Source organism: Narcine bancroftii, chromosome 5 (genome assembly GCF_036971445.1).
Source record: "Narcine bancroftii isolate sNarBan1 chromosome 5, sNarBan1.hap1, whole genome shotgun sequence".
Classification (NCBI taxonomy): domain Eukaryota; kingdom Metazoa; phylum Chordata; class Chondrichthyes; order Torpediniformes; family Narcinidae; genus Narcine; species Narcine bancroftii.
This window is the reverse complement of record NC_091473.1, coordinates 119,571,113-119,597,041: the sequence shown is the minus strand read 5'-3', so window position 1 is coordinate 119,597,041 and position 25,929 is coordinate 119,571,113. Positions and strand designations below refer to the sequence as shown.

The following is a 25,929-nucleotide window of genomic DNA, read 5'->3' as shown; positions in this document are numbered from 1 at the left end:
TGGCAAAACAGCATCCTAAATAGCCCATCTTCATCAACAGCTTAAGTGTTTTTCTTTGGCTTGTCTTCGCGGATGAAGATTTATGGAGGGGGTAAATGTCCACGTCAGCTGCAGGCTCGTTGGTGGCTGACAAGTCCGATGTGGGACAGGCAGACACGGTTGCAGCGGTTGCAGGGGAAAATTGGTTGGTTGGGGTTGGGTGTTGGGTGTTGGGTTTTTCCTCCTTTGCCTCTGCGGTCTTCTTCAAAGGAGGTTGCTGCCCGCCAAACTGTGAGGCGCCAAGATGCACAGTTTGAGGCAAGATCAGCCCACTGGCGGTGGTTAATGTGGCAGGCACCAAGAGATTTCTTTAAGCAGTCCTTGTCCCTTTTCTTTGGTGCACCTCTGTCACGGTGGCCAGTGGAGAGCTCGCCATATAACACGATCTTGGGAAGGCGATGGTCCTCCCTTCTGGAGACGTGACCCACCCAGCGCAGCTGGATCTTCAGCAGCGTGGACTCGATGCTGTCGCCCTCTGCCATCTCGAGTACTTCGACGTTAGGGATGAAAGCGCTCCAATGAATGTTGAGGATGGAGCGGAGACAACACTGGTGGAAGCGTTCTAGGAGCCGTAGGTGATGCCGGTAGAGGACCCATGATTCGGAGCCGAACAGGAGTGTGGGTATGACAACGGCTTAAGTGTATAAAATAACAAACTATCTAAAAGAAGGTGAAGATTCCCCTTTAAAAATTCTTTCGAAAGCTTCTCCCTGACTGCTCCCTTCATGGGACAGATTTTAGAAAGGATTTTCACTCAGGTGCCAGATAAAGGAAGGTATCTGATATAGACTTAGTACCCTAATTAGAATGAAACGTAAGTTTGGAGTAAAGTGTCACTGGGGTTGTCGATCTAGGATCTCCGTTCAGTGCAAAACTTCTGCTGATTTTCTTTCATGCTTCTGAATTAAGCCTTGACAGCATCCATTCTAGACCCTGAAGTAATGTGAAGAGTTTGTCAAGTTTATGCCAAAGTGATTTCCATTGCATGCATTTAACCAAGGGGGAAGAAACTGGACCTCCTCAGTATTTCCTTAGGAACATTTCACCTAGTTTCAAAGTAACATCAAGTTCACATAAACAGAAGAGGAGGAGGAGCAGATGATCTGATCCCTCGAAACTACCCTGCCATGAAATATGATCATGGCTGATCTGCATTCATCTCTTTTCCTCCTCTGTGCCAGATCCTCTCCCAAATATCCAAAAATTAGTCTACTTCCTCTTTCGATACTTCTCGCCTCCACCATCCATAAAAAATGGTTCGGCACAGACTAGATAGGCCGAAGGGGCTAGTTTCTGTGCTGTGATGCTCTATGGTCCTATCCACTGCGGTAATAATTTCCTCTTCTGCAAGAAGAAATTTTTATGAACCTTCATTTGAAATGACCAGCCCCTTATCATGTATCCATGTCCCCAAATTTGAATGTTTGCCACTAGTCCATCAACCTTAAAATGTACTAATATCAAGCCCTCTCAGGATCATATATGTCTCAGTGTCATCTTTCATTCTTCTAAACTGGGATTTCATAATGCTATCCCTGATTATAGTAGGGGAACAGAGCAGCAGCAACATGCAAAGAGAGCAACAAACTCCAGTAAGCAGCAGTGCTGTAATTAACTTGTTAACCTTGCATACGTTTTCACTGTGGGCCTTCCCGCACTCTTCAATAAAGTAGGTTGGGATCTTTAATGATCACCTGAACTGGGATACAGGGCTTCAGGTAAATATTTTATCCAAGGATGTCATTCAGTGAAGATTAGCTATTCCTATCCCAGAGGGTGCTCTGGGCCAGAGATGAGAATGTGACACAGACAACCTTAAACTCCATCTTGGAAAAATTAAAGGAAACAAATGCATATGAAATTCATAAGGAGGCAATGACCATCTTTATGATCTTATTACCTAATTTATCACTTAAATTTGAAGTCACCCACCATGTTTTTCATTTACACTTTTATGCTGAAGAAAAAACGTTTTGGATTTATCTTTCTTCATGAGCGTCTTATACTCCAGTACAGGAAGTTCAACAAAAACTCAAACCATGATCCCAATGTATTGTAGGCTATCTACTCATGAACTTTGTATAATCAAATAAAATTTTATGCTACTGTGAATAAGCAACTGTAATGCCAGGGAGTGTGGGGAGCTATATACTCCCACTGTATTCCTCAAGTAATAAACAACTTACCAAGAGCTTAACCCATTATTTGCAATGAGTTGCAGTAGCCAGTCTACATGGTGAATAATCTGTTTCTTCCCCTAAGGAATGCTTCTTTTAAAAGGAATGCAAAAGGTTCTTTATGAGAATAACAGGTTTCAATAAAATTAGTTAAAAATAGTGAAGTAATAAAGTTTCAAGGATTAATTCTGACAATTCGTTCCTATGTAAAAAACTTAGTGTTCACATCAAGTATAATGTCAAATGGCACCATAAGCTATTCAATAATGATTGGTAATTTTACATGGATGGGGTCAGTAATATATGCTGACCTGCCTGGAATAATGGCTAGGAGTAAAATTCAATCATATTGAAGTTTACAGAACCTTTACAGAATCAATATTTCTACTGCTTCTCTGAATGGATCATCTTCAATCCTGCTTTCCATTAGAGAAACTTCTCCTAATCTGAGCTGGAAATTGCCAACTCCCTTATCTTTGACAGAGTCAAAGGAAGTTTTAGCTTGAAAGGAGGGCATTGGACCAGTATCTGGTTGCAGATTCTGATGTATAAAGTCTCAAAGCCCAACTAATTCCTTCTAGGGAAACAAGCAAGCCTGGAGATGCTGTGATTGTAATAAATAAAAATGCTGGAGGAACTTAGCAGATCTCGGAGCATCATAGTTCCTTCCAGTATCTGGTTTGTTTCAACAATGTCATTTTTCCTCTAAGAAAGTCCAGTGAAAGTTCTCTTTGTGGAATAATTCCAGGCCCCTAAACAATGTAGTGAACCGCCATAACAATAATTAGAAAGTAAGTATATCTGTGGTGATACACCACTCGCCCACTGCACAGGGCAACCTGTATACCTGCAGGAAGAGCACAGGAGGACAAGGCAACACCTGGCCGGCTGTCAATCTGCCAACCTGAATGGACCAAGCCCCACCCAGTTGGCTGCCAATCACCCTCTGGGATATAAGCTACATCCGGCCCCTCGAGGTCAGTCTCAGAGCCAGCACAGCTACTCTCACAGCCAGCTCTGTGGAAGTTTGTGTGGAATAAAGCCTGTTGAACAGACTTTGTGTTTTGTGTCTGCTTTTCTGCTCGATAGCACGTCACAATATTCTTCCTTTGGTAGAACAATGCACATGTTATCTCACTAAGTACAATTTCGTCAGATCACTTTGTGTGTCCCAACCCCTTCGAATAAAGACCAAATAGCATTTACCATCCCTCCACCCCACCATTGCTTGATTTATCTCTGCCACATAAACTAATACACAGCAGGTCATAAGCAACATTCCCTTTGCCATCTAACATTTACAGATATTGTGCTCTACCTGTCATTCCTCGCTCATTAAATTAACCCACACTTATCCCTTCACTTCCTCCTTGTCGGTTCACTTCCATTGTCCCTTGGGCACCAATTTTGTCTAGGCTTCCACTATTCACATCATCTTCTGGACTGTAACTTCTGTTTTCACATCTACCGTTGGTCATTTTGATAATTAATTTTGTTCCAGTGTATTACATTTGAAATGATCCCACTGCCGACATTAGGATTACCATGATAATAATTCCTGCGATTATTTTCAAGGAAACAAACCTATTTTTTTCTAAAAGAGGTCATTGATATTTGAGGCAAAAACAGTCATGAGATTAGGTAACAGAAGTAAAGGGAGGCAAGACACCTTGCGAAGACTTTTCTCCCCCCAGAGGGAGGTAGATAAAGTGTAAGGAATGACAATGTAAATCAAAAGATGCTGGAAATCTATATATATAAACATGGTGAAAACACTCAACAGGTCAGTGTTTTCGCCCTCAAAGTCTATTTCTATTTGCACTAAATGCTGCCTGACTTGTTGAGTGTTTCCCATCATTTTCTTTCTTTTGGTAAATTGCTTTGAAACAGATTTAGCAAATGTAAATAACCATTACAATTAACCTGCCATTTGAAGTGTCAAAGTGAGACCAACATTGCATTAATTTTTTTCTCAGTGTTTTGAAAGCTCAAGTTAGAAAAAAAACCCGTATTTTTTTTTCTAAAAATCCATAACTACCCAAGTCATTAAAACAGTAAGTGTTTCGAGTTTGGAGCATGAATGACAGCTCTGGCCGCCCACACTGGGTGGGGTCCACCCACTGACTCATAACCATTATCATCGATAAGAACTCTCCACACATGCACCCGGCAGGTGAAAGTTACAAAGCCCGTGTACTTCACAGATCAATCATCCAAGTTCAAGAGCAAGGTGGGGGAGCCTGCAGACCCTGTTGTGACCGTCTCAGAGGACTTGTTCACAGTCAGTTCCCTGCTTTCACCTTTCCTCCCCGGATTCATCTCCACCAGGGTGGAGTTCTGACTTTCTTATATATTAAAAAAAAAGCGCATGAATGATCTTAGGTTTATTCTTTCTAGCCACTAACCATGTCCCTGCCTTAAAAGGGAGGAGGGAGGAGTTTTTTTTTTGGAGGCTGCCCTTTTTAAAACAAAGTCATTTTTTTTCTCCCTTTCAGAAGTTGAAAGCAGTTGACCACCAGATGGGAGGTTGTAGCTATGAAGTCATGATGTTGAAATATGTTTCTGTTGAGCACGAGTTGTCTGAAGGGGAAGACCAGCTTGATTGTGAGTAAAAATTCCGAACTCTTCTTAACTCTTCCAAAATGTAAATCCTTTTAGTCTCATCTATCCTGTTTCGTGGCACACACGTACAAGGACAGAATTACTCTGCCTGTTAGCATGTTATCTCTGAGGAACGCATGTTAAAGAGGAGTCTACTGCTGCGAGCTTTAAATTTGCCTTTGACTCGTTCTAAAAGGACGTGGCTGTCTGTACAAAGTAAAATTAGACTTGCTGCTAATATTTTTTCCCAGCAAAATTATTTCTTGACCGATGTATTGATCAAAGATCTCTGATCACAATGGTCCATTCGTGCATGTCAGAGAATGCAGCAATACATTTGAGCCAAATGAGACCTGTATGTGTCGGATGGTGGCCTTCAAATATGTAAAGAAACCACCTTTTCCTCCTCAAATCTGGCTGAAGTGGATTTTCAGCTGGGAAATGTGTCTGAACATATATTTTACTTGAAACAAAGTTTAGTCTTTTTATTTCCTTTAACTGTTTCAATGCCTTATCCTAATTGTACAGCTGTCCTTGTTACCCAATCAGCATTTTAAATGATCCATTAAATATTGGTTTTGATATTAATAGAACTAGTTCCTTGAATGTTTGTAATCCATGTTTTTGCTTGGAATAATCTTGAGCATTTAAAGCACGGTTCCAGTAGGACTGGTTGAAATTCAACAAAGTTATAGTTATGATTGCTGCACAGACCTGACTCTGTTCATTGTTCATGCTCTTGTTAAAAGACCAAAACTGCTGTGTTTGGTTGAAACCCGTGACAAGTGTATTTACCTATGTCTATTGGTGGTGTTCAACCAAGCTCTTTTGATGGCTGATCAATTTTTAGAGAGGCGGCCACTTGCATTTAGGATATTGAATTAACACATGTCAATTGCGGACCAATGATAAAGGGATGATTTCTTACTCCCACCATTCTCGTTTTCCTGAAAAGTTGTGATCGATGCTGTAAATCGGGATGTGATCAGACCAATTCCATCAGTTGACCTTTATTAGTTTTCAAACTGAATTACTCGTTTGTTCTCCATCGGGTAGTGATATTTTTCCCCTTTAGTTGTAATGTATAATTTAACCTCATTGTTCTAAATAAACAAACATGTTTAAAAAGCAGTGTGCTCCCAGAGGTGGAATTGGTTTGATGCCTTCCCAGTTATAACGAAGTTTTAGCAATGACCATGGAAACAGGATGTTATAATGAGAAGTTTGTTGTAACAAGGTTTTCGCTGTAACTTGATTACATTTGATTTATTTGCTCCTAACCTATAGAGAGAGAAAGAAAATCAGGAATAAAGTGTATGAATTATTAAGCAGTTTGCAATAGAAATAGTCTTAAAGTTTAAAAAAAAAACAGAGAAACTAATAAAATAGTTCATATTTCACATGTTCTGGGAACTAAATGTAGACTCTGTTTTTCCTCTTCAAAGAACTTCCTGTTTGCTAAAGCCTATAGCCCTCTTTCCATAATTCCAAATGAAGTTTCATTACAGCTAGCACATTCTTTCATGGTTCATGCTCTGATAAAGATTCAAAGATATAAATTCACATGCCAGTGACCAAATTTTAGCTCCAGTTTATTTTTCCTTACTCTGTTATCCTCTTCTATCATTAACGCTCTTACCGCCCCACCAACTCCATTTCCCAAATGACTGTTAAATGTTGGCGAAAAATAATTGATCCTGACTTGTGACTAGCTCCTAAATTAAATCTCAAACTTGCATCTATTTTTCACTGAAAATAAATGCAAGTTTGAAGCCTTGTGCTAGAATGCATTTGATATTTTAAAAAAAAATCTGAGGGGCCTGGATTAGGTGCAGAGGGACACCATTCCTATGCGCAGTCAGAAAGAAACTGTTATCGGGATTTCTAAAATATGCTTGTCACGAGTCTTTGCTTTTTGCAGACTTGTATATATGTGGACTGACAGGTTTATGTGAGAGAAGAACTATGTTCGCTCTACTGACCTCTTGAAAGGTACAGACCCAGATGTTAATTAAGCTGTTCACTCATTCTGCTCGAGAAACAGTAAAATAGCATCCTTGTGGTATTCCAAATGTAAAGAGTTAGTCATGAGCAAAGCTTAGTGGTGTCATTCGTGTGAAAGGTACTGTGGAAAGATCCTTTTTAGGTGTGAAGTACTTATTGAAAATGTAATGTCGATCTTGGCTGTCACATTCGCCTATTGCTTTATAAATAAAGAGCGACTGAAGAATGGAGTCTGAAATTTCTTGTCTAATGTTTAAAAAAAAATAAGGGTGTATATCATGGCTGAAGAAAGAGAGAACTGATTAAATGATGGATTAGGAAAGATAAATTTACGTGGTCCCCGATTAGACAAGGGGCCAAAGTATGGTGTCGTCCCTTCTGAAACACATTATTAATGCCCACTCCGCTGAAAGGTCATTGGCACAAATTAATTTGTTGCACGTATTTTATTCTTTTGTGAAACATTTTATTCTTCAATATTGGGAATTTATAAGAAATTCGCTGTGTTTTTTTATAGACTCTGCAAATGTAAGTGCGTTTTTTGGTAGTTTTTTTTTTAATTTTCCCTTTTATGGGAGAATAAAGATATTACTCAAAAGGACTCCAAATTTCTGAGATTCCAAACCCTGCTGCTTCATCAAAGGGTATTGGTCTTTTATGTTTCCTTTCCTCCACAATCAAACCAATAAACCCCGTTGCTGCTCTGGTAAACAAATGAATCACACTTAAACATCTGTGACAGCCATTGAGTCTTTTAAAAATGAAATGGATGAAAAAGCTAAAATCTTGTCAGCAAATCAGTAAAGTGAAATCTTCTAAAATTGATTAGGGAAATCCAGATACCGCATCGTGGTTAATAATCACTGCAAAAAGTTTGTGCATTGTTTGCCTATGGTGAGAAATGAAACTGTAGCATATAATCAATCCCCCAAAAAAGACATTAATTTGTTGATTTGGATTTTTTTTTGTTTCCTTCCTTTGCCTGATCAGCATGAGAGCTGCAAGACTATGCTCCATCTTGTTTTAGTGATTTTTATCTGGAGACTTACTAGTTCCTTTGTTGAACTTGGTAAAGACTAACCTGGTGAAATACGGCACTTGTGTGCTAAAGCGCTGTGCAACAGGGCCACGGAGTAAGTAGTTTCTCCACCAGGATTCTCTGCACCTTCCATTTCAAGTTCAGCCTGGTCCGCACAAGATGGCGTCAACTTGGCACCCTCCAGCTCCTCCCAGCTGTGGCCCAGTGAACCCCTTTCCATAGTCACAGGAACGGGCTCCCTTGCAGACCTTCAAACTGCTAAGGGTGTGAGACAAAAATAGAAGGGGTGAAAGGTAAAGGAAGCCCTTTTCATGAATAAATCTGCTGTGAAAGAGCCACCATGTTTTTGCAGTGTGTTCGTAGTCATTTATTTACTAGTTGATAGAACCAATTAGCTGTATGTATAGTCTGAATGAGTCCGTACGGATCACTGGTTAGTGGATTTGGAATGTGCATAATTGGCCTTAACTCAGTGAATGGTTCGCAGCAAGACGAACATGCAGCTGTGATTGTCCTAGTAAAGGAAGCAGACACCCATGTCTAAGAGGCTATAAAATGTCTCCTGCAGAGGAGAAATAAGGGAGGCAGAATTTAGACAAAGCCCTACAGGACTGACATTTTCAGTGTCCGTTTCCCATCTGCAACAAGTTTAGATTATTTAAGTTGCTGTGTGGCCAAGCTTCCAAGAGGCTGTGCATCATTCAGGAGATTGTAGTCACAGCTATAATTAGTGAGGGGCGCTGGACCAAGTGGCGACTCTCTGTCTGCGTTACGGTAGACAAAATTTAGAGTTTCAAATATGTTGCTTTCTAAATGTTGTATTATGTGACAATAATGGAACCATTGCCTTTACCTTTAGTCCTGAATCCACATTCTTCATATTATGTTTTGTTTTACGCAGAAAGTAGTTGTTCCCAAAAAGGTGACGTGAAATGGAATTTTAATCCACGTCAATGCAGCCATGGATTATAAATATGCTGTTGTAAATCTGATCTGAGAAATTATTAATATCTGGTCTTTAAATATAGACATGCAGCACGGTAACAGGCCCTTCTTGCCCATGAATGCGAGCCATAAAATTACACCCAGTTGACCTATAACCCCCATATTATTTGAAGGAAACTGGGGCACCCAGAGGAAATGTACGGATGCCTGCCTGATTCCAACAACATCTGGTGTTGTAACAGTTTTGCGCTAACCCCTATGCCAACCATATTTGTTCCTAAACAACCACTGGGGTGATACACCTAGTTTTGTAAGACATATTTTGTATTTCTTTGCCATATGTTCGGTGTATAGTTTAAATCTGACAGTTGTTAAAACATCCAGGTTAACGTATACTCCTATGGAAGCTGCGGGACCTACTGAGTTCCTCCAACACTTCTGTGGTTTTAATGTATACTGCCCACCGCAGGTCACCAATCCAGCAATGATCTGTACTCACTACTTCCTGCATGTTCGTGCACTATAATCCATCCTATTACCCCAGCTAGTCTGTACTCGCTTCCCACACCTGGAGAGAAAAGCAGCCATTCTTAAAGGGAGCCATTCCTAGGGGGGGGGGGTGCACAGCCAGGGACTGAAATCGTAAAATATCTTTTATGTTTTTGTGTAGTCAGTAGGATAGAAGTGCGGAAGAAACCAACTAAACGTCTGCTTCACGGGGAAGGGGGCCGTCAACTTTGAGCAGGGTCCGAAGGGGGCCGTAGCCAAAAAAAAGAGATGGAAATGGCTGGTATAAAGTGAATGACAGTGAAATGGCAACTGATCTTACATTTCTGGAAATCTGTTTTCTTTTAATTTGTTAAAAGATGCTGAAGTCCAATCTAATATTAAAAAGAAAGACCAATAGATACAGACAAAAAGTTCACAGGAAGTTGTGAAGAAATGAATGATTACTTGATACTTAAACTATGACTTTGTTTGGGGACAGACGAGAATGGGTTTCAGTCAAGGTGGTACTACAACTGGTGCCAGTGTTCAACTAATTGTGAAAGGCAAAGGAGCTTATTCTCAGAGACCTGACAGCGGAGAATACATTTCAAAATTGTTTCCTGGGGCAACGATAAGTATTAATTCTTTTAATGAGTTAGGATTAATACATCAAAATAAAAAATAAATCTTCAGTTTGAATTGTAAAGAAATACACTTTTCAGGGTATCATGTTGTTTTAATCCTTTGAATAAACCCATAACAAACTTGATGACTTGCACTCTCCATTTTGGAAATGCGGAGGCAGATTTTTAACTGGTAATGGGAAGCTGATGGAGAGTGGGCGGCAATCCTTTGCAGGAATGTGAGATGGAGGCCCACCAAGTTTTAGAAACTGCACCTCAAGTGAATGGTCATTTGTTTGGCTGTTTCCAAGGTTCTGACTAGAAAACCCACATTATAGTCCCCTACTTTCTGATCAGAAAACTGACGCAGCGATCCCTTGCGTCCCATCTACCTCTACCACACGCAATTTGCGATCTTTAACATGAAGGTAAAATGCTATTTCATTGGTGTTTGTGTAATCAAAAAAACTCCTATTTGGGAAAATTAATAATTTAGCATGTGTTCAATGAACATCTTGCAACAAGAATGAGTTATAAAATTGTCATAATTGAGCAGTCGCTCATGTACAAGGAAGCTGAGAGCACTCTTGAAATTTGACCATCTTTCTGAAGGAACAGCATGTGACTGAAATGAAACTGCAGACAATCACAATAAAAATGTCTATAAAGTAAGAGTTTAAAAATTAAAATTGCGGCTATTTGTATAGCTTGAGTTTTTTGTCAGTACTTGTGAGTCTGTAAGTTGTGAGATTTTTAACATTTGAATGGCAGCTACTGTTTTACATCAAATAAATTTCTTGTTATTTTTTAAAAAACAAAATATTGCAATGGATAGCAGGCTGAATTTGATGCAATTTGATACAAAGGAACCAGGCCTGAAGCCAGCCACAGACTCCCTGATCTGTGTGCCACCCACCTTACAAACAGCATTACTGGTGCTACACTGTAGAAGCTGTCCTATCTTCAAAAGTTCTCTTTTCATTGATTTCTTAAAGATTGCAGCTTGAGCATTTGTACTGTTTGCAAGTTATTTCCTTAATATCCTAATTGTTCTGTCACTTTTTTTAAAAAAAAAAGCAATTTCAAGCCTTTCAAGTAACATTCTGTATTTATGTTATAATTTCCAATCATTTATCTTCATATGCATATTTTGAGCTGTTAAATTTCTGCCTTAAAATCGTGTGTTTAACAGCCTTGCATGCCAGTGCTTCTTGGAAACCTTATGAATTGGACACGTATCTAAAGTCTGCAAAATCAGGAAAAATGTAATATGATGATACCGGTCGGGGTCCAGTCAGATACAGGAGCAGGCAGATGATGTATCTAAGAGACCCATCAGACTGTAGATGATGGAATCAGGTGCAACATAAAAAACTAAATGGTTGCAGCTACTCAGAAGGTGGGGCAGCATCTGTGGGAGAGATGAGATGGAGGGTCAGTGGGTTGGTGGAATTGTCGCTGTATCTCGTTTGAGATCCTGCATCAGGACTGAGAATAGAGAGGGGAGATGGCTAGTACAAATCAGAGAGGTGGTGGGAGAGATGAGGCAGAGGACAGTAGGTGATAGGTGGACCAAGGAGGGATGATAGGCTGAAGGAACCAGCTAGGAGAGGGGGCAGTGGAACTATGAGACAGATGGAAACAGACAGGAGGGGATGATGAAGGTGGAGTCCCATGTGTCTCATTTCATTTTGACCTTTTGCACAAAAGAATATGGACCAGATAAATGTTTGTAATAACGTGGAGAGAAAATTTGTGCAGAATGCAAAAGAGCAATTAGAAATGCTGCAATTTGAAAGAGCTCAAGGATACACATGGGGGTCTGCTCCATGCGCGTTTAATTGATCTGGGTTCAGAACAAAGAAGCTTTTCACTGGGATCACTAGGGAGATGCGGGGGTTGCGGACTGTACCAGATGACACTATCAGAGGAGATGACACCAGAAGATTGAGAGGGGACTTGATCGAGGTGTTTAAGATTTTAAAAGGGACAGACAAGAGTAAATGTGGATAGGCTTTTTCAATTAAGAAAGGGGGAGATTCAAACTAGAGGACATGGTTTAAGGTTGAATGGGGAAAATTATAAGGGGAACATGAGGGGAAATTTCTTTACGCAGAGGGTGGTGGGGATGTGGAATGAGCTTCCGGCAGACGTGGTCGAGGCGGGATCATTGGTTACATTTAAGGAAAGACTGGATCGTTACATGGATAGGAGAGGACTAGAGGGGTATGGACTGGGTGCTGGTCAGTGGGACTAGGAGGGTGGGGATTTGCTACGGCATGGACCAGTAGGGCCGAACTGGCTTGTGCTGTAAGTGGTTATATGGTTAACTGTCTATAAAATTTTTGTGCAATGTTTCAGCAGAAATTTATTATTTTTATAAAAATATCCCTGCAGTTAGTTCTAACAACAAAAACATTTTTTTGTAAGCCCAGCTTGCATGTATCAATATTACCTACAAGGCTAAAACTCGATGCTAATTTACTTTTTGAAACTTCTAATATACTTTGGTCTGATTTGTCATTTATTACCTAATTACAATGATGATTGGAATCACATGGTTTCATCTGCATGTGCTGTTGTTTTCATTGCTGCCGGTGTTTTTATGGTCGCTGTTTTTGTCAAATTCTTTTGGTATTTTAGCTACAATATTGTGGTAATTAGTATTTGTAAATACATTTAGGCTGTGAATATGATAGTGTAATTTAAAGGTATAATTTTAATTTTGCTAGTTGATTATCTCATTAATATTGCCATTACGTGATTATGGGATTTGCGAGTAAGGATTCTGTATGATCTGGTAATGGGGGGGGGGGGTTGGTGGTGGTGGGGGGAGCTGATGTGTGACACCATGAGTTACTGCACTGGGTGACACCAACCTTAGTGATGCCACTGACTGGTCATTCATTCAGGTGCCTTGCTGTTTGGCATGGGCGATTATGACTGTCCATCTGTCACAATCTCTAACCCTCTGAACTAGTTGTTGCCTCTCCTGTTCTTCTTTGGTGAAGGCTCCATCTTTGAGCTCAGACCGTAGTCGATGTTGATTTCATGATTATACATGGGGGTGGGAGGGGAGTACTGAAGTGGTTTCCCATTGCGTTCTTCAGTTGCAGTGTCCATTCTGAACAGTTAACCCTGGCCATTGATCAACCAATTCATCTCCCTAGCATTTTTAGTTTTACAATCATAAATTCTGCTTGTAAAAACCATCCACCATCTGCAATCCATGGCTTCACGGGTCTCTGATTGGAAGGCTAAACAGGTACTGCACCTTGCCTGTAGGCTATTTGTCGGAAGTACCGCATTACATCGCCTTTTGCTGGACAATTGTGCAGCACTGACAGCGTTCACTGACTGCTATGTCACTAAAAATGATTCATTTCCTTTATTTTTTTTGTAATTGAAACATTCCTCATTCAAAAAAGAGCGAGCAAGAGTGATAATGACCATTGGTAACAAGAATAATTAATAGTTAAAGTGAAATCAAGTGTTCTTTGTATAGAATGTGAAAATAAATTCCTTTTCCTTTTAATACATCAACTTCTCCAAAGTGGTTCATGACAGATGCCGCCTACTTGAAGGTGAGAACAACATTTACAGAACAGCTGAAAATTCACCCCTGCTTTGTAGATTCCATCTTGTGGACATCTTATCCAGGCTCATATAATCCATGAGACATTCTTCCCACATGGGAAGTATCATTTCAAATGGGTAAAGAATCTGTAAAGTGCATTGCTAGTGAAAAACATTTAGGACCACTGAAGTGAAGATTTGTCCTTGGATGTAGCCCATCTAATTATGTACATATGGAATGTAATTTATCTTCTGATGGTCCCTTTGCATGACCATCTTATTCTGACTAACAAATATTTCAGCGTTAGCTTTCAAAAATGAATTCATTTAAATAAAATTATATAATTGAAATCAAATAATTTTAATTTGAGTTCAAACTTTAATAAAATTAAAGTTTTAGTAGGAATATTAATTCAATTATGCATGTAAAACATAACATTCTGTGGCTTTATCCTTTTTGAATGGAGTTATAGATGTAGTCTTTGGACATATGGAGGCAGAGTCGAACAAAAATAAACAGTTCAACATCAGTAGAATTGTACACAGATTTATTGATTTAGTAACCAATCAGTGCATCAATGAGAAATGCATAGGCCTTCGAACCCTAACATGTTATCTTTTTTGGATTCAGGACACAAAATTGGTCAAATCTAGAATAAGTAATCATGAACTTTATGCAAGAAAATATTCAAATTTTGTGACTAACATCACTGCAAAACAATTGTAGAAGAAGCAGAATCAAATGCCTGCTGAATGTTGGGTTCAGTTTATTAGTTATTGGTTATTGTCTTGTATTTATAACCCACTTGTTTTGGTTTTTCCCTTTAAATTTGGCTAGTTGTTTATCTCATTTACATGTTTTAACTTTATCTGTTTTATTTTAACAAAACTAACTCACAACAATTAATACTCAACTAATGCAGCTAAGGTACCACCTCATTCATTCAGAACATTATGCTTAATTAAAAACTCAATCGGTCAAACAGCTTTTGTAAGGAATAAGAGTCAATCAATGACTGTTCACAGAGCAATCATCCACTAGAAATCACAGACATTTATTTCTCATTGCCGCTGCCTGATCTGTTGGGTATTCTGGTGTTTTCCATTTTTATTTCAGTTTCCAACATCTGTGGCATTTTGATCCACTTACACCCAGTCTTGAGTTGCTGAAGATGCTCTTGTCCCCAGAGCATCAAAAGGCAAACTGTTTCCAAAGGTGAAGAACATATTTTCCCTTTATAATTTTAAGGCTGTTTTTTTCCTCCAACCTAATGTTGTCAATATGGAAGATGCTGCTCCACAGGTTACCTTCTGAATCTGGAGATGAATCATTAAGAATATGGGCCATAAATATCATCTCCTTGGATTGTTAGAGAAGCTAAAGAACTGATTTTCATTAAAGGGCCAACACCAGGCAGGCAGTGGGCTTTCCAATGACACAGATTTCTTAATGTCCTCAGCCTAATATTGACTTTCTGCTGGCACTAGATGTGAGAAGAGTTTAACCCAGGATGGATTTGTGAAGCAGATTCAATGGGCCGAATGGCCTTCTGTTCCTTTATCTTGTGATCGCTCATTGACTCGGAGAGCATGAGAAACTTGGCAGCTTCTCTGATCTGCTAAGCTGAATGTTGAAGAGCCCAGGCAGAGATGCAATGACAGTGATATACTTTGGATTCATCTGCTTACAACCTCATTGCCCCCACTACCACTCCTTACCCTTCCCTATCACCTTACTCCTCTCCGTGCTCAGCCCCCATCTACTCCTTTGAGCTCCCCTTTTTTCCCACCACCACCCACCCCCCCCCCCCAAGCCCTTGGAGTCTTTCATCAGCTCCCCCTCAACTCTCCTCTGACCTCTCCTACCTGCCACCAATATCCTCTGCCCTCCACAGCCCTCAACCACTCCCCCCACCTTGGCTATCCCAGTTTCCCACTTCCTCCCTCTTGGACCCCCAACACCCTCCCTCGTGCCCTCCCTCCCTTATCCTCCTATGTACTTGTCCCTGTGGACCTGCTCCACCCCTGCCCCTCCCAACATTCTTCTCCTCTTCCCTATCCCTCAGCTCTCTACCCCTTCCCTTTCCATTCATAGAACCATCCCCTGCTTGCTGATGTGCCCTCCCTCCCTTATCCACTTCTTACCTCCTGCCTGCGGGACTGTGCTTCTCAACGTCCACCATTATATTCAGAGCCTGCCTACATATTGATGACGAGCTCAGGCCAGAAACATTGGTGATGTATCTTTACTCTATAAAATGTGACCTGCTGAGTTTCTCCAACATTGTGTTTTACTACAATCACTTCTGTGTTTCTCAGGAGGATGTTTCTTCAATCAGAAGAAGCAGTGATATTATTCCATGAACACCTCTAAGACCATAAATGGACTATTTTGCACATTATATACTATAGTAGTTCCCTTAAGTCCCGTTGGTTAGTCCAGACTAAACATTATATCCAATGTGCTGACGGTGACTCCAGGATTTCATATAGGGCACATCAGATCATAGAATTATACAGAACAGAAACAAACCCTTTGATCAATTTGCTCAAAACAACCTAGTTGCCAACCTGAGCCAGCCCCATTTCCTGCATTTATTTCATATACCTTTAGACCAGGGTTTTTCAAACTGCCCCTCTAAATTCACATTTCATAACATATAACATAACAATTACAGCACGGAAACAGGCCATTAGGCCCTTCTAGTCTGCACCGAACCAAACACTCCTCTCTAGTCTGCACAATGACCATAACCCTCCACCTTCTTCTCATCCATATACCTGTCCAGCTTTTTCTTAAATAATAAAATTGACTCTGCCGCCACTATTTCTCCCGGAAGCTCATTCCACACCGCTACCACTCTCTGAGTAAAGAAGTTCCCCCTCATGTTACCTCTAAACCTCTGCCCCTTAACTCTTAACTTAAGTAATCCCTATGCCATTGATGCTTTATGATTAGTAAGGGATTGCTTAAGGTGGAATGTGAGTGAAATGAAAAAAGTTTGAAAACACTTTTAATCGTTCCTAATTGACTCGTTATGTGCATGGTTTCATAACTCCAAAGGAAATGGGCCAAAGATAATTTTTCTCAAGCAAAATATTTCAGCATCAATTAGGTCTAGAGCAGTGGTTCTCAACCTCCCTTTGCCACTCACATACCACCTTAAACAATCCTTACCAACCACTGAGCACTTGTGGCATAGGGATTGGTTAAGGTGGAATGTGAGTATAGAGGGTTAGTTTGAAAATCACTGCTTTAAACCTTTCCTATCAATGTATCAGTCTAAATGGGTCATAACCATGCAAAGGACTTAGGCAGACATGGGTTGGAAGAGCTCTCCATGAAGATTGATGAAAAGATTTATTTTTTAAAGTCATCCAATCAAAAATTTTGATTATTTTTTTTAAATAAAAGACTGATGGGTAAGAAGAACAAGACTCAGAAAAATACTGAAGAAGCTCAAAAGTCAGTGACATTGATGACAAAGTCCACAAGGGAGTGTTGAAGCAGGTGCAGCCATGATGTCAGAACAAACCCAAGGCGGTCGGGGATCGACACAGGATTTCTGAAAAATGATAGAAACTATGGAGGTTCGGAGTGAATGGTCCTCCAAGGTGGAAAATGTACTAAGAGAAGTGGCAGGAAAAATAAAAGTGTTGGCGACAGCCATTGAAGACCTGACTTCTCGAGTGGGCCAGGTTGAAAATGACCTGATAATGACTCAAAAACAATTAAAAACCTTGGAGGAAAATACAAAGAAGTGTAAATTGGATAAACAACTGCTGCTGGACAAAATCAGTCACATCGAAAACTTCAGCTGAAGAAATAATATCCAAATCATTGGGCTGAGAGAAGGTACCGAGGGGAATGAGTGGATCCCACGAGTGCTGGGAGTGGGAAAAATTCAAGGACCTTTGGCCCCAGGAGAGCAAATGACTAAAGACCATGACCGCTCCTGGTAAGATCTTTGAGTTCTCTGAATTGGGAGGCAACATTAAGGGCAGTAGTGGAGTATGCCAGGGAAAATGGTGGCCCAGTCAAAAGGAGGAAAGGTGCTATTCTTTCGGGACCCAAGCACTAGTTTGGTAAAACAAAGAAAAGAATTTGATGTTAGAAGACAATTAAGCACATGGAATATAAAATATACAATGCTGTACCCACTGACGCTCAACGTTGATTTAACAGTGGGACTCCGAAGATTCTATAAAACAGTAAAGGACATGGAGACATTTCTACAAGAACTGTAAAGGGGACCCAAGAATAGATGCCAGAAAGAAGAAAAAGAAAGAACAAAGATTTTTTAAAATGTATATGTTAAAAATTGGATAAAAAGTAAAATGAGTTATATTTTGAACCATTTTTTATCGATTATTTAAAGTAATATTGAAATTTATATGGAGAGCTCAACAGAAAGTAAATATTTAGCAAAATAGTAGCAGAGTGGATATTCCGATTTAAGGGGGTTAATGGTGCCAGAGAGGGAGAATTTTTTCAAAATGGCACTGAAACAAAAGGAGGGGCACTTCCTCAGACAGTACCGTGGGTTTTTATTGTGGGCTTCTGGAGTTATTTGATTACGTCACCGTTAGAGCAGGGGAAATACATGTGTTAACAGGGGAAAATCACTTTACAGTATAAATCAGCAAAAAGGTCTAATGATAGAGCCAAATATGTACAAATTTAAATATGAATAGAATGTTAAAATTTCAGTTATAACATTAATGGGTTAAATGAAAACAAAGAGGAAAGGTTTTTGGCACACTTTAAATATATAAATATTTTTTTTAAAATAAAAATTAAAGGCAGATATAGTGTTTCTACAAGAAATACACCTTACAAATTTGAAACACAATAAGTTAAAAGGGACTGAGAAGTCATAGCCTCCTCTTTTAATACCCAAGCAAGAGGGGTAGCAATTTCAATAAATAAAAATATACTGCTGTTGGTTGAAGACTCAGCCATTGACCCAGAAGGAAGGTTTGTAATGGCACATTGTTAGATTATATGCAGAATCCTGGACTCTCATGAATATTGATGCTCCAAATTTTGGTGATGAATCCTTTATACAAAAATTGGCTTCTTAAAAAAAAGTAGAGGGTAGACAAAATGTACTGATTAGAGGAGATTTTAATTTTTGCTTGGATCCTGTCCTTGATAAATCAGCGGAGTGACAAAGGCAAAAGTCATTTTTTTTATGCAAGATTTAAACCTGATAAATGTATGAAAACAGTTACAGCCCATGACGAGAGAATATTAATTTTACTCAAAGGTTCCCGACTCCTATATGGCAATAGATTGTTTTACAATTGTTCAGACATTAAAAACAAGAGTGGTTGAAATGAATATCTAGCCAGATTACTCTCTGACCACGCGCCTCTGACTTTAACATTAATGATGCCTGAGAAGCAAGAACGTGTATACGGATGGCATCTTAATCCTATGCTGTTGAGAAGGACAGATTTTTTTAATTTTTATTAAGGAACAAATAATATTGTTTTGTGAAACAAATTGACTTTCTACTAATGATAGTTTCCTAATATGGGAAACACTAAAACCTTATTTGAGGGAGCAGATAATTTCATATGCAAAAAAAAGAGGTTAATGGCCTAGAGAAAGAATACCAGAGAATGGGTTCAAAAGAAAAATACAAAAATGTTGGTAAATTTAAAAATTGAAATATGATACTTTATAAACATGTAGAATAAAAAAAAACTATTTTAAAGTCAAAACTGAAGTACTATGAATTGAGAGATAGAGCACATAAAGTTTTGTCTTGGCAATTAAAGGCAGAGGAGACGTAAAGAATAATGCAATTCAAACAGAGCCGGACAAATTAAAATATAATCAGAATGAAATCAATGATCCTTTGAAACAATTCTACACAAAGTTGTATGTATCAGACTTAATAGGAAATTCTACTAAAATATATGAATTTTTCTCTGTGATTGAACTGCCAAAATTCAAAGATAGAGATATCTAATTCCTTCTGATCTCTTCGCTACAGAAGAGATTGAAAAAGCCTTGAATACATTACAGGCAAATAAGTTACAGGGAGAAGATGGTTCCCCACCTGAGTTTTATAGATAATTTAAAGATCTTGTGATGCCTTTCATTATGGAGGTATAGATCGGGTGGTTAAAACTAAGACTCTTCCGGAATCCTTCTCAACAGCTATTGTTACTAAAAACCTGTTTAAAACCATCTTCATACCAACCTATCTCCTTGTTAAATGCGGATTACAAAATTTTGGAAAAAGTGTTAGCAAATAGACTAGGGAATACATACCTAAAATATAAATTCAGACCAGGTGGGCTTCATTTATATATATTTTAAAAAAAAAGACATTTTGCAGATAATTTGAACAGATTACTTAATATAATTCATTTGGCTAAGTCTAAAGAAAATCCAAGTATAACTATTGTTAGGTGCAGAAAAGACATTTGATTGACTAAAGTGGCCACTCAAAGTTCTTTTTAAAAAAAAAAAAAAAAAAAAAAAATTGGAATGGGCTGAACATTTATTGATTTAGATTAAAACTCTTTATCATAAACCACAAGCCAAAATTGTAGCCAATGACCAAATGTCATCGATGTTTATTTTTAATAGATCCAGCAGACAGCAGTGCCCACTGTCTCCCAGCCTCTTTGTTTTGCCAATTGAACCATTAGTAGAAATTATAAGGAGAGATCTGGATATAAAGGGATTCAGAGTTTGGCCAAACTAGAGACTACACTGGAAAAATATGGGAAAGTCTCAAGTTACAAAATAAATTTGGAAAAAAGTGACATTGTGCTATTAATAAATTTAGACTATGAAAGATATCAAAGAGGAAGCCAGTTTAAATGGAAAATGGGTGGAATTAAATATTTAGGAATAATGGTGGATAACAGCTTGCAAAATCTGTACAAACTTAACTATCTCCCACTGTTTGGAAAAATTGAGGAGGATTTACAAAGACAGAAAGGCCTGTCTATTACCTCAATTGGAAGGGTTAATGTTGTGAAAATGAAAGTGATCCCAAGACTGCAATATCTCTTTTAATTGTTGCCGATTTCTTTGCCTAAGAATTTTTTTTAAGATACTTAATGGTTATATAAGACAATTTCTTTGGAATAATAAAATCCGTCAGATTGCCATGGAGAAACTGATGTGGGAATATAATTTTGGAGGATTAAGATTACTGGATTTTAAAAACTATTATTTAGCTGCCCAGGTGAGGTTCATCTCATCTTTGTTCGAAAAAGGGAACTCTCCCTCATGGATCCAAATGGGACTACATACTATGAGGGAGGGGGCATCGAAGGATTGCATTATTAAATGGAATATCAAATTAATAATAAAAGAAAAACCCAAATAACCCCATTATAATACATGATTAAAATCTGGCCTGAAATTAATGGCTGTATTAGGGGAAAAATGTGGGGATATCACCAAAAGCATTATTGTGGCAGAACAAACTATTGTCCATGAACTTGGGCAATAGAATTTTGAATATTTGGCATGAGAAAGGAATTATACACATTGAAGATTGCTATGAAGAAGGGCTACTTGTGTCCTTTGAACAACTAAAACTGAAATATAGTCTGTCAGATGGAACCTTCATCTGCTTTCTTCAGTTGAGGTCCTTCTTGCGATAGAGACGGGGTCCCACAATGGCCCTGAAACAAAAGGAGGGGCACTTCCTCAGACAGTACCGTGGGTTTTTATTGTGGGAGTATTGAAATACAAAATTGTATACCATGAGGAAAAAATTACTTATACTTTAAAGAATCAGATAGGAAACTTTTTATAATGAATTCCATGTATGGTTCCTAAATCTTAAAAGACAATACCTCTCAATTAATAATTAGAACTATTGTAACTGGAAAATAAGCCTCAATTCATAATTAGAATGTATTCTGCTCTCCAAGGCAAAAGTGTTAAACCAGGCCTACAATGATTGAGAGATTCAGATCTAGGTGTAATAATACTAGAGGAATGCTGGTCTGACTGGTGTTAGGACAGTATGATATCAACAATTAATGCAAGATATGGACTGGTCCAATATAATTTTCTACATCAACTATATCTTGCACCACAAAAATTACATAAATCAAAGTCTAAAATATTTGAAATGTACCTTGGGTGTGGCATCAAAATTGGAACCTTCTTGCATGGTCAGATCAATCTGGCATGACATTGCTGAAACACCAACAAAAGTAACAGAAGTATGACCCAAAACTATACCTTCTGGGCAACTTCATGGACTAAATTTCAAATCTATTTTGTTAAAATGGCCCTGGCTGTGGCCAATCAGATGGAAGTCCAACTGTCCCCAACTTATTGCTTGATGGAGATGCATAGATGTATACCTATGGAGAAAATTACTTATAACTTAAATATAAATGTGATATTTGCATTAAGATATGGCAACCATATTTAGATTATATCGGGGTCCAATTGTAAACTTGACCCTTCAATGTAAGTAAAGATGTGCTATCCCAGTAAAAGAACCATTTTAAAAAAGAAACGAGAGCTCTGGTGATGCATAGAGTGGTATTCTTGTATTTGTGGGTGGGGGGAGGGAGAAAGGCGGAATTTATTTTAGTTTGTAAACATTTAACATGTATATATTTGAAATGTTTAAAGACTGTATTGTAGCCGACTGCTACAAAGCCACACACACACACACACACAGTATGGGAGGTTAAGCTCTGAGAGTTATTGAGGCTCCTTTTATACAGTTGGAGTTTCCGTCATTTGTTTGATTGGCTGACATCAGCCGCATGAATAACAATAGTGGGCGGGAGCATAATTTTAAAAAAAAATTATTTATTACTTGTATCAATGACAAACAATTGTTCAATTATTGAACATTAAAACACCATTCAATACAAGATTATACAATTTTTTAAAACTTTTCTCCCCACTCCCTCCCTATCCCCCCCAAAAAGAAAGAAAAATATAGAAAGAAAAAGCAAGAACACCTAAACTATACATTAATCACTATTCATAATTTTGTATCTTCTAATTATTAATTGAGAGGTATGGACTTTTAAGATTTAGGAACCATATATGGAATTCGTTATAAAAAGTTTCCTATCTGATTCCTTAAAGTATAAGTAATTTTTTCCTCATGGTATACAATTTTGTATTTCAATATTCCGTCATTATAACATTTTCTGTTTTCCATGTTACTACCACATATTATTGCCGTACTTGATATTTATCTAACTTCAATTTTATATCTGCTTCATATATTACCAAGAAGTCTGTATTTATGAAAAAAATGGAAAAATAAATTATTTTTTTTAAAGAATGTACCTGTCTAAACATCTTTTAGGTAACTGTACTCGCCTCTACCAGTTTGTTCCATTTCCTCACCACCCTCTGGTGAAAAGCTTGACCCTCAAGTCCCCTTTAAATCTTTAAATCTCTATGTCTTATTAACCCTCAGCCTCCAGGGATGACAGCTCCAGCTTATCCAGTAAGTCAAGTCATATCTATGGTCATCTGATTGTACAATTACAACCTGATGAAATATTGTTCTCTGGTACTTGATGCAAAGCACGCAGACACACAACCAGACAGAGCACACATACAGACAAACTATACACATACAGGATAAGTATATATTACACACACACGCATGGACACAAATAAATGGCATGGATTTTGACATACGTCAAATCCTCCCCATTTTTCAGCCTAATTTTAAGAGTTTTATGGTTTATCCGGTGTATAAGTTGGCCATCATTTTTCAGGCTGTCTGGGCTGAAATAAACACCCCAATTCCAAATAAGTTTTAAAAAAAAAACCTCTGCCTACCGGGCAGAAATGACCCACGGAGCTGGAATGCAGACGTCGTGTTCCTGGTGGGAGCAGGAACCTCGGCCTACCAGGCAGGAACAGCGATGGCAACTTCAGGGTCCCAGGTAGGAGCGGTTATGGCAGTGTTCAACGGTGGGGAGGTGTTGGGGAACAGCTGCGCCAGCTATGGGGAGGTGTTTCCAGCATTGACTTGTATGCCAAATTGAAGTCGATTTGAATTTTTCGGTGAATTTAAGGTCTCAAAACTAAGATCAAAAATCTGGTGTATAAGTCAGTCCCTCCTTCTTGAGAATTTTTTTTGAGTTTCATGACTCGACTTGTACGCCAAAATATGCGATAAATATTGGTTTGTGAAATGAGAGTTTAGAAGGTTAGTGTGAGTTGTTCCTTTGGTGGTTCAGCATTCTCGCTGTTCATGGGCAGAAGTTGTTCCTAAACCTGTTGGTACTGACTTTGATACGCCTATTGTATATCTTTTTCCTGACAGGAGCAGCTGAAAGATGCTTTGTGCAGATTAAAATAATTCCTCAATGATTTTGTGTGACCTCTTCAGACAATGATCCTGATAGATCACGTCAATGGTAGGGAGGAAGACTCCTGCCACTATCTCTCTGCCACTCTTATGGTCCTGTGGATTGACCTCCAATCTATTTCTCTACAGCAACCGTACCACACTGTGATGCAACCAGCTAGGACACGCTGGATAGAGCTCCTGTAGAAGGCTGCCAACTTCATTCTTCTTAGGAAGTGCAATCACTGTTGTGCAGTCTGATGTGAGGAGATGTTGTGTGTCCATGATAAGTCATGAGTTAAGTAAATTCTAAAGAATTTGGAAATCTCCACTGCAGAGTTATTGATGTGCAGTGGAGGGTGGTCATTCCAGGTCCTCCAGAAATCTTCTATTATCTAACCTATTGTCCATGTTGAGAGTCAAGTTGTTACACTCGCACCATATCATGAGATTTTCCACCTTTTCTCTGTAGTGTGACTCTTTGTTGCTAACACAAGCTCTCTAGCACCAGTAACACCCTTATGAATACTTTCTGTACTCCTTTCCAGCTTAATGACATCTTTCCAAATGCTAGGTATCCAGAATGTCACACAATAATCCAAGTACAGTCTCACAAGACTGAAGAATAGAATAGAAAATGAGTTAGTCATTCTCAACCTTTTTCCACTCACATACCACCTTAAGTCATCCCTATGCCATAGGTGCTCTGTGATTAGTAGGGGATGACTTAAAGTGGTATGTGAGTGGGAAGAAAAAAAAGATGAAAACCACTTTTTAATCATACTTAATTGACACATTATTTGCACAGTTTCATGATTCCAAAGAAAATGGGCCACTGACAATTGTTCTCAAGCAAAATCTTTTGGTCTAGAGCAGTGGTTCTCAACCTTTTTTCCCCCACTCACATAACCACCTTAAGTCATCCCTTGCTAATCACAGCTCCTATGGCATAGGGATGACTTAAGGTGGCATTTGAGTGAAAAGAAAAAGTTTGAAAACCACCAAGTTACAGGGAAACAGGCATGGAAATAGGATTGCTCTGAGATCCAGCATAGATTCAATCGACAGAATGGCCTTTTACTGCAACAATCAAAAATATAAAATGGATACTTGCATGTATTACTAAGAAAGCTGCCAGAAATAGCTGACCATCTGGTTATAGTTTGGAAATGTTGATGGAGATGATCAGAGGTAAGAGAATGAGTAGGTTAGATTAGTACAGTATTCGATTTTTTTTAAAATATTGTAACCAATCCAGTTCTGTCTGACGGGAGAAATAAAGTTAAATTCCAGATTTCTTGATTCTTTCTATTCTATTTCAGCAAAAATGCATTCTGTAATCAAACACAGTGGCCAGATGGTTTATAGATACAGCACAAAAGAGGGAAATTGGGAATGATTGCCAGCCAATTACTTAATCAAGCAGCATTGATGACCGTTCTTGTGATTTATCGGTATCATTTGAACTTGGACTGTCATAGGGCCATGGAAAATATATCCTAGCTATTGATATTTTGCATGTGATTTACCGTTTATTCTCTCACATTGATTCTAGAACTGTTTTTATTTGTGTTGTCAACAAACTATCTGCATCAATTCCACCTTATCACATTTCTGTCTTGTTTGAGCATGAGAGTATTAGCACAAAAGGATTAATTATTACATTGGGCTTTCAGTTACTTTACATGATCCCTATCCCATCATTTTCTGCACATTCCAACCTGGAGATGTGGAATTAATTGCTGGTATAGTATACAAATATTTATTGTGGGTTTATGGCCTAACAGCAATGTCTACAGTATAGATATTAGTTTGCATCACTTCTAGGAGGGCAGAAAATGTGGGGGAAAATAGATCAACTACCTGCTGCATACCCTACCTGATGGTATTCACAGTGTACTGAATGTGACAGGATTTATCATGCATGGGGAATTTACTTCCTCTTCCTTCATGAATTTTACTGCCAATCATTGAATGGGTGGATGGCCATAGCCATACATTGAAATAATCATTAACAAATACCTTTGCATTTTCCGACCTTTGCATTTTCCGACCTTTGCATTTTCCGACCTTTGCATTTTCCGACCTTTGCATTTTCCGACCTTTGCATTTTC

General features: G+C 38.6%; 1 long non-coding RNA gene across 3 annotated transcripts in view; it reads left to right on the top strand.

Moving 5' to 3' along the window:
* LOC138763913 (uncharacterized) overlaps window positions 1–25,929 on the top strand; it is a 90,857-nt gene that overhangs the window by 14,394 nt on the left and 50,534 nt on the right. For all 3 annotated transcript variants that reach the window (XR_011357894.1, XR_011357892.1, XR_011357893.1), the window contains exon 2: window positions 4,712–4,820. This is a non-coding gene — a long non-coding RNA (uncharacterized lncRNA). The remainder of the gene's footprint in view (window positions 1–4,711; window positions 4,821–25,929) is intronic.